This window comes from Rutidosis leptorrhynchoides, unplaced genomic scaffold (assembly GCF_046630445.1).
Source record: "Rutidosis leptorrhynchoides isolate AG116_Rl617_1_P2 unplaced genomic scaffold, CSIRO_AGI_Rlap_v1 contig82, whole genome shotgun sequence".
Taxonomy (NCBI): Eukaryota; Viridiplantae; Streptophyta; class Magnoliopsida; order Asterales; family Asteraceae; genus Rutidosis; species Rutidosis leptorrhynchoides.
The window spans coordinates 32,451-45,158 of record NW_027266874.1 but is presented as its reverse complement, the minus strand read 5'-3'; the positions used below and the strand labels follow the sequence as shown (position 1 = coordinate 45,158).

The 12,708-nt window shown below is 33.8% G+C and overlaps 1 pseudogene; it reads right to left on the bottom strand.

Annotated features, from left to right (window-relative positions):
• Positions 1-275: 275 nt before the first annotated feature.
• On the bottom strand, positions 276-10,312 carry LOC139885140 (pentatricopeptide repeat-containing protein At2g37320-like; annotated as a pseudogene).
• Positions 10,313-12,708: the final 2,396 nt, after the last annotated feature.

The following is a 12,708-nucleotide window of genomic DNA, read 5'->3' as shown; positions in this document are numbered from 1 at the left end:
TTTAACAATAAATATTAAGCACAATACACATAAATCATTAAATAAAGTCTATTATTTAGTGAATTTAATTAGAACTAAAGTAAAAAATAATTCAAAAAATCTTAAAATCAAAAAAAATTATGTACATTTGATATTTTATAATGATTAAATAATTTGTTTTTCGAAATTCAGATCGAATTTTTTTTGGGCGGATCGGATTCGGATACTAGATGTGAATATCCGCAGATCGGGATAATAGCGTCCGGAGTTTTTTTTTATCGAATCGGATCGAAAAATTAAAGAAATATTCGATCCGTTCCGTTGCCAACCCTACTCTCAATGGAGGGAGGGAAATCAACTTCCCTCATCATTGATACAAGGTCATCCACCATGTTGTATATAAAAGTGGCACTAGGATGTGCCTGGTCGGCTACATAGAAACTGTGCTTTTTCCCATTAATGCAAATCCAACTACAGACATGGAGTCTTCTTTAGACCCTTTTCTTTCATCGTCGATCTCACTTAAGCTATCGCATCCCATCTCCTGGATGAATCAAGTAAATTCGAAATCGAAATATAATTCGAAGGATTCTCTGGTTCTAACTGAATACGAAGTTATTTCCATGTTCCCTCATCCTAGAATTTCCATGCACTGTAAAAGCTTCAACAAGAGCTCCCCAGACACTAGAACCAGGTTCCAGATGTGTCATTTTCTTTATAAAATCTAATGCTCCATCTAATTTTCCTGACCGACCTAACAAATGGACAATACAAGAACACATCTTAACAGTTGGCTTAATTCCATATTCATTTATGCAGAATTGTAAATTTTGAGGCCTTCATTTACAAAACCTGATCTTGCACAAGCAGAACGAAATCCAACCACTGTTATCGTGTCTGGTTTGTTACCCAGTCGAATCATCTTATTATAAAAAAGGATGGCTTCCTCAGCCATTCCATTCTAGCCATGTCCCGATATCATTGAACTCCAAGTGATTGCAACTTTACAAACTAGAACATCCTCAAAAATCCGTCTTGCTTTATCCAAACTGCCATATCTTGAATACATGTCAATGAAAGCATTAGTTAGGGACAAATTATGATTCAACTCTCTTCTAGTTGCAAAACCATGAATTTGTTTCCCTCCAACTAAACCAGCAAGTGAACTACAAGCAGGCAGTATTGTTACAAGTGATACTTCATTGGGTTTAATTTTATCTCTAACTTGCAATTCATGGAAAAGAACCAGACCTTCATCCAACAATCCATTCTGCACAAAACCATTAATCATGGCAGTCCAAGTATAAACATTCTTTCGGTCCAATTTATCAAATGTTCTCCGAGCCTCTATCGTTCGACCACTTCTTGAATACATATCAATCAAACAAGACCCCAAATGAACTTGTGAAATGAAACAAAATCCAATTCGTTTCTCACAATAAAACAATGTAGCTCCCTCCCATAATAACATCTTTCAGAATCACCCATGCGTAAAGGCAAAAGACTTGAAATTGTGATTGTGTCTGGTTTCAGTCCTTCACTTCTCATGTTTCTAACTAGTTCCCACATTTCCTTGTCAAAATAACAACCCCTGAATCAACATAGGCAGATGTTATTACATGCCAAGAGGCAAGAACCCACATTTCTGCGCGGCAATTCATCCAAAAACTTCATCGATTCCTGAAATTCTCCAGATTTGCAGTAGATGGCTATATAAAAGAATTGGAAATGACAGTATCTGAATTAACTCCAATACTGATACTCTTACCATGACTAAACATACCTTATCGCACATCTCCAACCTCAGCAGTCACTTTGGATATGGACAGCAATACATTATTCCACCCCATCTCATTGAACAAGCTAAAGGCGACAAGTCTTAACAAACCCACTAAGCATTGAGTTCCAGAGGTACACACTCTTATCCAATACGGAGTCAAAAACACGTTAAAACTCAATTGGGCAACCACAGAGAGTATGTGCAGTGATGAGTTTTGTGGCAAAAGATGGATTCTGATAACAGCCTATTGGAGAGAACTTGGGCGTGCGACTTTCGAATTGTTTTTAGCGACTGCTGGTCGGCATCGGCTGGAAGCTGAATTAGATGGATAGTAGAGGGCTTCCTACACTTTTGCAACCTCCGCAATAACAAATACATTTATTTTTTTTCAATTAAAATAGATAAATCCAGAGAAGTGACTTGTATATGAAAGTGGAAGCAGCTAACCTCCTTCCACCAAATCAAGTTAGAAATGCCCTTATCATCTAGCACATTGGCAGTGGACTTAAACTTCTTTGCACTCTTCGTGGTTCCTTTGAAAACCTTGAAACAATATATCCTTTCCAAACCTGTTACTTTTATACAAACAAACCACCAACTCCTAGTCAATGATAACAGAGTATTCACAACAACAGCCGCTAAAGGCACCATTTTCATTAATTTTTTTGCAAATGATAGTGGGGAAAAGAGATTATACTGAAGAACTGGAGAAAGACGAAACGAAGTATATGTACGAGCACAAGGACGGCCATGAATGAGAGCGAGAGAGCACCACTTGGGAAACGAAATAGCCGCGTTTCTGGTAGCTAGCCAGTACATTATGAAGTGAAATTGAACCAAAGTATTCAAACTTTGATTACGAATTAGGGAATTGAAATTTAGGGTTTTTATTTATAGCTTTCATTTCATTTCCTTTTTGTTTGTTTCTTCCCGCCAACAGAGAAATACTGATATAATGTCTTTGTACACGCGCGTTTTAAATTAAGTTAAATAGAAAATTGTCGGGATGATAACATTTTTCTTTCTTAAAAAATTAATAAAATGTTATTTTGTGGTTTTTCCTAATACTTTCCCATCCGTCCGTTAAATTCGCTAACAAAATCATATTTTTCGTTAAATATTGTTTATATAGCAGCAAATTTTCGTCAATTTTGCACAATCATCGCCAAACAAGCAAAACATTACGTGCCGATTTAGCAAAAAATGACATGTCATCATCAGCAAAAAATGATTGTCAGACCACCGTCGATAGTCGTTGGAATCTGGAAATATTGTTATAGCCGGACCCGTTTCGACGATACGAACGTCATGGTGATGTCGGATTTTTCAAATTTACAATTCTTTGGTGTAGATCTAAGCTTAAAGATGCGGTAACCAAACCGTTAATCTTAGATCTACACCAAACGGTTGTAAATTAGAAAAATCCGATACCACCTTGAAATTCATCTCGTCGAAACGAGTCCTTCCATATCAAAATTTCTAGATTCCGGCCACCGAAGACGGCGACGCCGCTTCAAGGGGCTGTCGGACCACCATCGGTGATCGCCAGAATCTGGAAATTTTTTTATGGTGGGACTCGTTTCAACTAGACGACCGTAGTGATAGTGTCGGATTTTTTAAATTTACCATCGTTTGGTGTAGATCTAAGCTTAAAAGTACGGTGGCCGAACCGTTAAAGATCTAGACCAAACGGTTGTAAATTTGAAAAATCTGACACCACCAAGACATTCGTATCGTCGTAACGTGTCCAACCATAGCAAAATTTCCAAATTCTGACGAACACCGACGGTAGTCCGACAACCATTTTTAGCTGATGATGATGGCGTGACATTTTTGCTAAGTCAGCACGTGATGTATTGCTTGTTTGGCAATGACTGTACAAAATTGACGAAAGTTTGCTGCCATATAGACAAAATTTGAGGATAAATATGAATCTGTTAATAAAACTAACGGATGGATAGCAAAATATTAAAAAAAAGTGTGAGGTATCGTTATATTAATTTTTCACTGTTTAGATAGCAAAAATGTTATTATCTCGAAAATTGTCCTTAAGGTATAGTCTATTTTAAAGTTTGATCTTTAATAAGCAAAAGTACTGTAATTGGAATATTTTTGTACAGAATTTTAACAATCAATGCTGAGATAATTCGCATCACTTAAAACAACAGGGGGCATCATAAAACGTAGGCCTAACTATAAGGGTTTTTGTAATAAAATACACGTCACCTGGTGGGAATAAAAATGATTGGAGCTAGAAAGAACGTGGCAAATGGAGAGCAATCTCCTCATCATTGTCTTCCTTCCAACTCCTCCCTTTGTTCTTTCTTATAATCACCAGCTAATAAACAATCTCCTCATCGTCTCCATTCTCATTATCCGCCACCGAACGCCGTAACTGGGACTACAATGCCAAGACTTTCCGTACAAACAGCTTCAAGTTCAGCAAGAACGACGTCGATCCTTTTGAAAATTTAGAAAATTTGAAGCAGACGACGAATTAGAAGAAGAAGGATATTTTACAGCTCGGAAGCGTTGGTGGTCCAATTCCAATGATACGAGGGAAATGAACCGTAAATCGTCTGGGAGTATTGATGATGTCTTCGACAGCATTTGGATTTTCCAAGTGATCAACTAAACAATTACTTAATTAAACATACAGATTTCACACCCGTTAAGTCATAACTCGTGAGTGTACGACACCTCCAATTCTCGGCCCATTCGTGAAACCATGCTTTGTCATGCAACTGGTTTTCTTTTTGTTCCATCCGTGAGTCAACTAACGCCGTGTTCTCTCCTTCGAATTCATTCCCGTCGAAATCGCCATCGACGAAAACTCTCTCCCCTCAACAGCTCTCCACCCCCACGATCTTCTCCCCACGACCTTCAAATTGCTCCAATTAAGTTTGCTTTCGCTTCTTCGGCTATACATATGACGTGTCTTCGAAGAAATATCCAGTTTTATTAAACCCTAAAATCAACTGTGAAGAAAGAAAGAATTCGGGAATCCGGACCAATAAAAGGTATGTTTCGAATATGCAGTTCGATGACGCACAGTTAATTTTGTTTTGCAAACTATATATGGGATTGAGGCTTCGTTACTTTTGTTCTGTCGTGTTTTATTGTGGGAATGGCTTGCAAGCAGTCTTTGGAGAGCTATGCTACCATCTCTTAAAAGTGATCAATAATATATAATGTTGTGCGGAAACTCTGTTTTGCCATCGACATGAAAAATCTCAAGCTATTGGTCATTAATGCACGACTGTCATCTCCTTCAAGGGTTCACTTTCTATTAATCATTTCTCGGATCATTGGTTTATTCATTATCTCTTTTATCTGCATCGAATCAAAGGAAATAAATCCATCTACCTTATCACTTACCTTATCATTGTGTTACTAATGTGGCCATGTTGTTCAATCTGCCTTGAAACAGCAACTTGTATCCATTTTGTCCATGACAGATACTTTATTAGTGGATCCTTAGATGCCAAGGTTTTCATTGGCTTACGTCATTTTATAAAGTTATAACTGGTTTCATTGCTTTAAAAATTGGCTTTTCCATGAGTGTTGTTAAGCATTGGCTTTATGATTAGTCTTTTAACAAGTTATTGCAATTTACAGCTCACGTGCCTTCATGAAAAAATTGTTCATTGGTGAAAATTGTCCAGTGATATCTTAACTACCCTGATCAAGTGTTATTTAGGCCAACAACTGGGAGAAGGCACTTGAGCTCTATGAGGATATTAAGTCAGCTAACTTGAATCCAACAGTTTCAACCTTGAATGCTTTGATCACCACATTATGTAAGTCCACCAAATATGCATACTTTGTAACTGTATCTCCATCGTTGAAGGTTTATTGGGTACTTCCCGTAGATATCGTTTACAATTTTTAATGTCTTAGGTGTTCCTCACATATGGAGCTGTTGCCTTTAACATAAAGAAATACTGGGAAGCTTCGTATAAGATATACCTTTTTTTGGGTTAGCAGTTCATTAAACACAAGGATCTCCTTTGGAGGTATTGAGGGTTGTTTCTAATTTTTTTCTCTCTAGGTTGAAATTCTGAACCTTCATTGGTGCTATAAATCTATAAAACACTATGAAAGGGGGACGGATTCTTGGCTCCACAGAGCGAGTTACTTATACCCGCGTGTGGGAAAGTGAAAAAATCAATTTCAACCAATCAAATTGGCCGGCGTGCAACCACGCGCCAAGTGCCGTGAAAAAAAAATCCGAGAGTTACGCGCAGAACACGTACAGTTTTCCCATTGATGACGGTCTCACCTCTTCACCCACTTGCACCACTTTAGGAGCCAAGCAGCAGAATATTTTAGTTTCAAATTTATTGCATATTGGTCCTCATATTTAAAAACTGCCAAATTCGAACATCCAGTACACATGCCTCCATGGAATAAATATGGGGAGACCCAATCCATCGTCCGACAGCCCGAGCTTGACGACATCGAAAACCATACAACTTCAAGTATGAGATCTGAACTTTCAAATCTCGGTCTACACCAAACGGCCTCTAATCTGAAAAAACTAATCTCACAATCGTATTTATCTCCCCAAAGCAATGAAAGCACACCGAAATTACCAGTTGCAGCCCTCGGTTCTTGGAACTTTCCGTACGGTTCAGAGCGGAGAGACAGAAGCTTGAAGAGAGAAAAATTGTCAAAACAAAACGAAACCGGATCGATTTGATTAATATACAGATTATATGTCTCAATGACCACATGGTTCTCATATTGTTCTGAAAATTGCCAAAAAGAAATATCCAGCCGACTGGGCCGTAATCTCCGGCCCACGTTTGTGCTGCAGCCACACCTAAACCATATGACATGTACATGTTATTCCTCATAATATGAATTAGTCTTACATCTTCGACCAACATAAGCTCACCAATACAAAATAATTTTGACATAATATTCATAATGATCACACGATTCATATTAATTAAATATTAACCCATATTTTACAATCGAATGATATCTAATTAAGAACAAAATCGGAACTTACAATCTGAAACCTACACTTAAATTGAGCCAACAAAATTCATGGATTGGTCTACACAATATTTAAGTCACTAATAAATTTTGATCATTGCCTGAAAAAAAAAAAAAACTTTGATCGTTTAAAGTATGAACATATCGTACATGAAAGCCATTCCTTTTTACTCTTGCTTAATCAGCATATGCACTTACATGTCCTACCATCAAGATAGCAAATGCTTGCATGCCCTATATTTCCAAAATTTATGCATAGATCCTTAAAATTTTTTCACATACAAAAAAAAAAATTACGACAACACCATTAACCCCGCATTTTACCCCGCATTTTTGCGGGTAATTCACTTACACTATATATGATTCCCCTCTCACCTAATCCATACATAATCCATACTAATTCTCGCTACTATTTATCTCACCACCTACAATTACAACTCAATTTTATATAAAATTCTAATAATCCCTAAAAAAATAATTATCCATTGCTATCTCAAATTTTAAATCAAAGGATAAAAAAAACTGCAAAAAACATCGTAATAGATAGAAGAAAAATGAAACGAATCAAACGTGTATCTATTATTTCGAATTTTTCAATTGCAGATTGTGCAAACAAAAATGCCACCTAGACTTTTTAAACGTTTCTCAACCGTTTGGTCCTTGTTTCAAAACGTTTTTGAACCGTTTGGTCCTTGGTTTAAAACGTTGCTGAACAGTTTGGTCCCTGATTTAAATGTTTTTGAACCGTTTGATCCCTGATTCAAATGAACTGTTTGGTCCCTGGTTTAAACGTTCTGAACCGCTTGGTTCCTATTTCTAACATTTTCATATTGTTTGGTCCTAGTTCAAACGTTTTTGAAACGTTTGGTCTCTGGTTCAATTGTTTTTGAACCGTTTGGTCCCTGTTTCAAACGTTTCTGAACTGTTTCGTCCTTCCAAACATAAAGTGCCGATTTGGCACATTTAGCCAATCATAGAGTGACACGTGTCACTTACATGTAAAAAATCTAGGTGGCATTTTTTACATGTAAGTGACACGTGTCACTCTATGATTGGCTATAAGTGCCAAATCGGCAAAAATTAACGTCCGTTAGGGTTGAGGGACTAACTAGTTCAAAAATTAACGTTAGAGGGACCATTTGGTTTGATTTATGTTTGGAGGGACGAAACTGTTCAATAATGTTTGAAATAGGAACCAAACGGTTACTTTTACCATTGCAGGATTATACTTGAGAAAAAAAAAATCGAATCGAAATTGGTTTGGTCTGATTCCTCTCGAATAGAAAGAAAAATCCAATATATACATTTTTATTTTATTTTTGAATATCAAATTCAATATATAAAAAATAATAAAATAGTAGTATTTACATTGAATCTCATAATTTTCATTAAACACATTAAGTCTTACGTTACATCTCATCTTAGACAATCCAAATTCTTTATGAAAAAAAAACGTCCCAAATAATCCTGCGCTATTGCGCAGGCACTTCACTTGTTATATATGAAACTTTTTAAATTTTATGCTTTCAGGTTCATGCTGTTGAGAAACTCTTTCCAATTTCAATGAGGTTCTTCTCAGGCAGGTACTTCGATAGTCCCTAAAAATATATGTTTATATATGTGCATTAAAAATATGTGTTTATATATGTGGCTTAATATTTCATGCTCTTTGAAAGAATTTGTCTAAGTCAAAACTACTTTAAGTTTCCGTTCTGCATGCTTGTATGAAGTGCATCATACACTATGGTACGATCCAGGATATATTTGGCAGTCTAGTGGACAAACTTCCCTTTACCTGATATACTATACGAAAGTATTTTTATTATCTTCTCGATTCTTATTTGGTGTTGGCTTAAGAAATGAAATTTATGGGAAATATTCTTGGTGATGCATGTGATGCTTAAGACAAATGGAGGCTATGGTCATGATAATAACCAGACTTTCTGATGGAAAACGGTCCAACAATGAAATTTTTTACCTCAAGAAAGTATGATTTGTTACCAAAATATTAAAGGTGGGTACATAATTAATTTGGTTTTTCTTTTATTAAAAACTTCAACTTGATTCTTTTAATATAATTAATAAACAGGTGAAAGTATACATGGGATGAATGGCGCTTGGATTTCAGTCACTCACACTTCGGTACATACTCACCACCAGACTTCTAGACTGAGGTATGTTGAAAAAGACGAATTTTGTTTCGTAAATTGTTATTCAGATAATGCAAATGAATGAAATTTGTTTTTGGGTATGTATTGGTTCATGTGATTGGGGTGCCAGCTGATTGTGCAAGAAAAAAGACAAAAATAGTTATGGACAATTGGATTCATGTTTGGAGAGAGTTCAGTTTCCCATTACCCATACCGAAATTAGCTTTGCTTCTAATTGAAGTAGAGAATATGATGATTTCGGTGGAGAGAGTTCACATTCTCATTACTCATTTCAGTATTACCCGTTTGAAAAATAAAATATATTCCTTTTAATTAAAAATAAAAAAAAAATAACGAATTTTTATTATATATGATGAATTAATAAAAAATATAATATATATTATAATTTGATTAAAAATAATTTTTTTAACAATATGTCTTTTTAAATAAAAATTATTTAAAAAAAAGATATTTTTATTTTAATTAAAAATAAAAAAAATTAATGAATTTTATTACGAAGAATTGTTTAATAAAAAAATTAAAAAAATTAAAAAAATATATAATATATTATAATTTTATTAGGATTAATTTTTAAATAATAAATAAAAAATTGATTAAAAATAAAATTATTATAATAAAAACAAATAATTGGTAGAATTTTTATTAAAAATTATTATATTTTTATTGTATTTTGATTTTCTATTAAAATAAAAAGAATAATATCATCAACTTAAAATTATAACTTGAAATTTAATTAAATTTAAAATTTTAAAATACATGTATCAAATTATTATTATTTATCAATAAAACGCTTTATATCAAATTTGATTTGACAATAAAATTTATAATTAAATTTGAAATAAATTGAAAAATTGAAAAAGTCTGCGACTTGTCTATATAATATTCAATTTGGATTCTCGGTTGATCGATATCAAATTGGTTTGTTCACCTAAGATGAGCTCTTTTCATCATACTTGAATTAGAAAGCAGAATAAAAAGACCAACTAACAATTCTATTTTCCTTTTGTCTAGCAATCTAGCATGTATGCTCAATTAAGATACGAATATTACTAATTAGGATACATGGTGGCATTTACCATTCTGCATTTATTAATCGTAGACTCGGCCATGGACATCGTCAATTGCATCCATTTGTTTCTTGTTCCCTGATGAACTATAGCTTCTTCTTCTTTTTCCACTTGACATTTATTTTTTGCATCTATAGTAAAAAAAAAAAAAAAGGGAGCATTTGACATATCCTGAATATCTACTGCTATATTATGTCAGGTGTTTAAATCGTATATGGCTGGCAGCTTCCGTTCATCATCATATCCTGGCTACTAGCCTCAGGCCCCAAAGCTTTTCCTAATGGCATTTTCACTTCCATTTGGGCTCTCATTACTTTTACTGGCATACGAAAAGATGTTCGGAAAGAGTGAGTAGAAGACGCAGACGTAAGTCAAAGAGGAGGAGAAAACCTTTCGTAATGTAAGAGCCAAAAGATCATGGAGGGACAACAACAAAAGGAAAGACGAGATATCGATCATGGAAGGATGATAGTTCTGTGAATAAGGGAGAGCAAGAAGACACAAACAGTTTTGGGGGATGGGATGAATTGGTAGGTGGAACAAAATCCAAGCCCAGACCATCTCAGTCTCAGAACGATGAAAGGATCTCGAATGAGATCGGTAGACGAGATCGTAAGGGACAAAAATGAGACACCTTTACTGTTGATTTCTTTGTTCCCTTTCATGGGTTCTTTCTTGAAGTAAATAATCAGCTCGCTTATAATTAAACTCGATTAATATTATGTAGATTGAGACAGTCTTGGAATACCAACGTATTCTCTACTAGTGGAAAGATAAGTAAAGTAGAATTCTTTTTGCAAGCAAGCTTTTCTTAGGTTCCTTTATCGAGTGGGAGTCTTTCCTAACGAATCGAGAGTGTTCATTGGATTGCTCGCTTGTCAACCTAGCTTCGTCTAGAGCTTAATTGTAAATCATTTTCAAGTAAATAGGACAACCTGTAATTACATTGTCAATCGTTCTCTTATTTTCATCTTTGAGCGGTAAAAGTATTACCTAACAGTAAAAACATTCATATATACATTATATTTTTTTTCTTAACAAAGGATGTTCTTTTTCTAATATTTTGCTTTTTACGATGGAAGAAGAACATCTAAAGAATATTTACAAAAAATTGTTTGGCTACTAATAGAAGGAAGTACTAAATGTAATGGATTGGGAATTTCTTTTCTTCTCCAATTTAATTTCATCTACTTATTATTTAATTATATATATATTTCTACTAAAAGTTTAAAGGATTTAATGCTCAATTATTGATCGAGTTCTTGCAAAGTCTCATGTTTAAGATTCGATAGTTTTATCAAAATACCTCCAATATATTTTTTTATTGGTTTTGAAATGTGTAATCCTCTCCACATCCATCTCAATAATTATCTGGACAACAAGCCTTGCCTTTTAACAACGGATACAATTAATTCAATAAATCCTTTGGTGTTGCCAAGATATGATGATCTAGTGATGTTGTTTGTCTACGCATAGCTAAATTATATATATATATATATACATACTTTCTTGTTACTTTCCCTCATATTTTAAGATGTTACGTCACTCATCCTTGAAGATTTGTATTAATAAAGATGTTTATGAATTAAAATATTAACCGTCTACAAAGATATATGCAGTGAGGAAATCTTAAAAGATTACATAGAACACAAGTCTAATTAGTAGAGAATCTAGTTCCAATATTTTTTTTCGAGAATATCTAGTTCCAACTAAACATGGGATCACTAAGTGCAAATTATATATTCTGAAAAAAAGAAAAACAAAACAAAACTAAGTGCAAATTATACATAAAATAAAAGATAGTGCTGTGTCTATTAGCTTTTACAAAAGAATATGACGACAAAGATACTTAAACTCAAAAAGTGAAATCGTATTCGTAAAAGTAGTCCGTAGTCCTCGATCATATCCTTTAATCTTTTTGTGGTATCTTGCCTTTTCATTATAAAATACACGGAGACTTCAAAAAAATTAAAAACAAAGGGCAGAGCTACATAATTAATCAAATACTTTTAGGCTGCGTTTTTCTTTTTTTCTTTCTTTTTTTTCGTTTTGTCTGACTTTGATTCATTTTGACTCAAAATAAACTTTAACTCATATTATATTTTATTATCACTAGTCAGATGACCCATCTATTAGACGAGAGTAGTTTGCTCTTTCAAAATTATTTAATTTATAGATCAATAAAAAATCTTCTATTTTTTTCGATTAAACTTTTCTATCAAACATAATAAATTATGTGGATGGACAAATTTTAACATCGTATTGAAACTTATGATAATATCGGCACTAAAATTTTGTGCAAAGTACACGATTAATATGTCATGACAACATCCATAAGTTTGATATTAGGAATATTTTTCTTAATCAAGTCTGTTTTAATTAGGAATTATATGTTACTACCTTTGTATACAAATAGTTGACACTATCACTTTTTAGATTCATTATAAATTTGATGTATCTAGACAATAATGATGACTAAATACGGAGAGAGTACTTTATAATTATATTCCTCTTGTATTTTGGTCTCTATACAAACACTAAGTCAAAATTGCAAGTATTTGTGAGCTTCTAGGGTTTCTTACTTGAAGGGCAAGTAATAAAAACTTTGAAATCTAGTAACAAAATAGGATTAAAAGGTTAAAGATTTATATTAATCGATTAAATATATTTTTTCCTAAAATAAGATTCAATTTCATTGTGTACTACC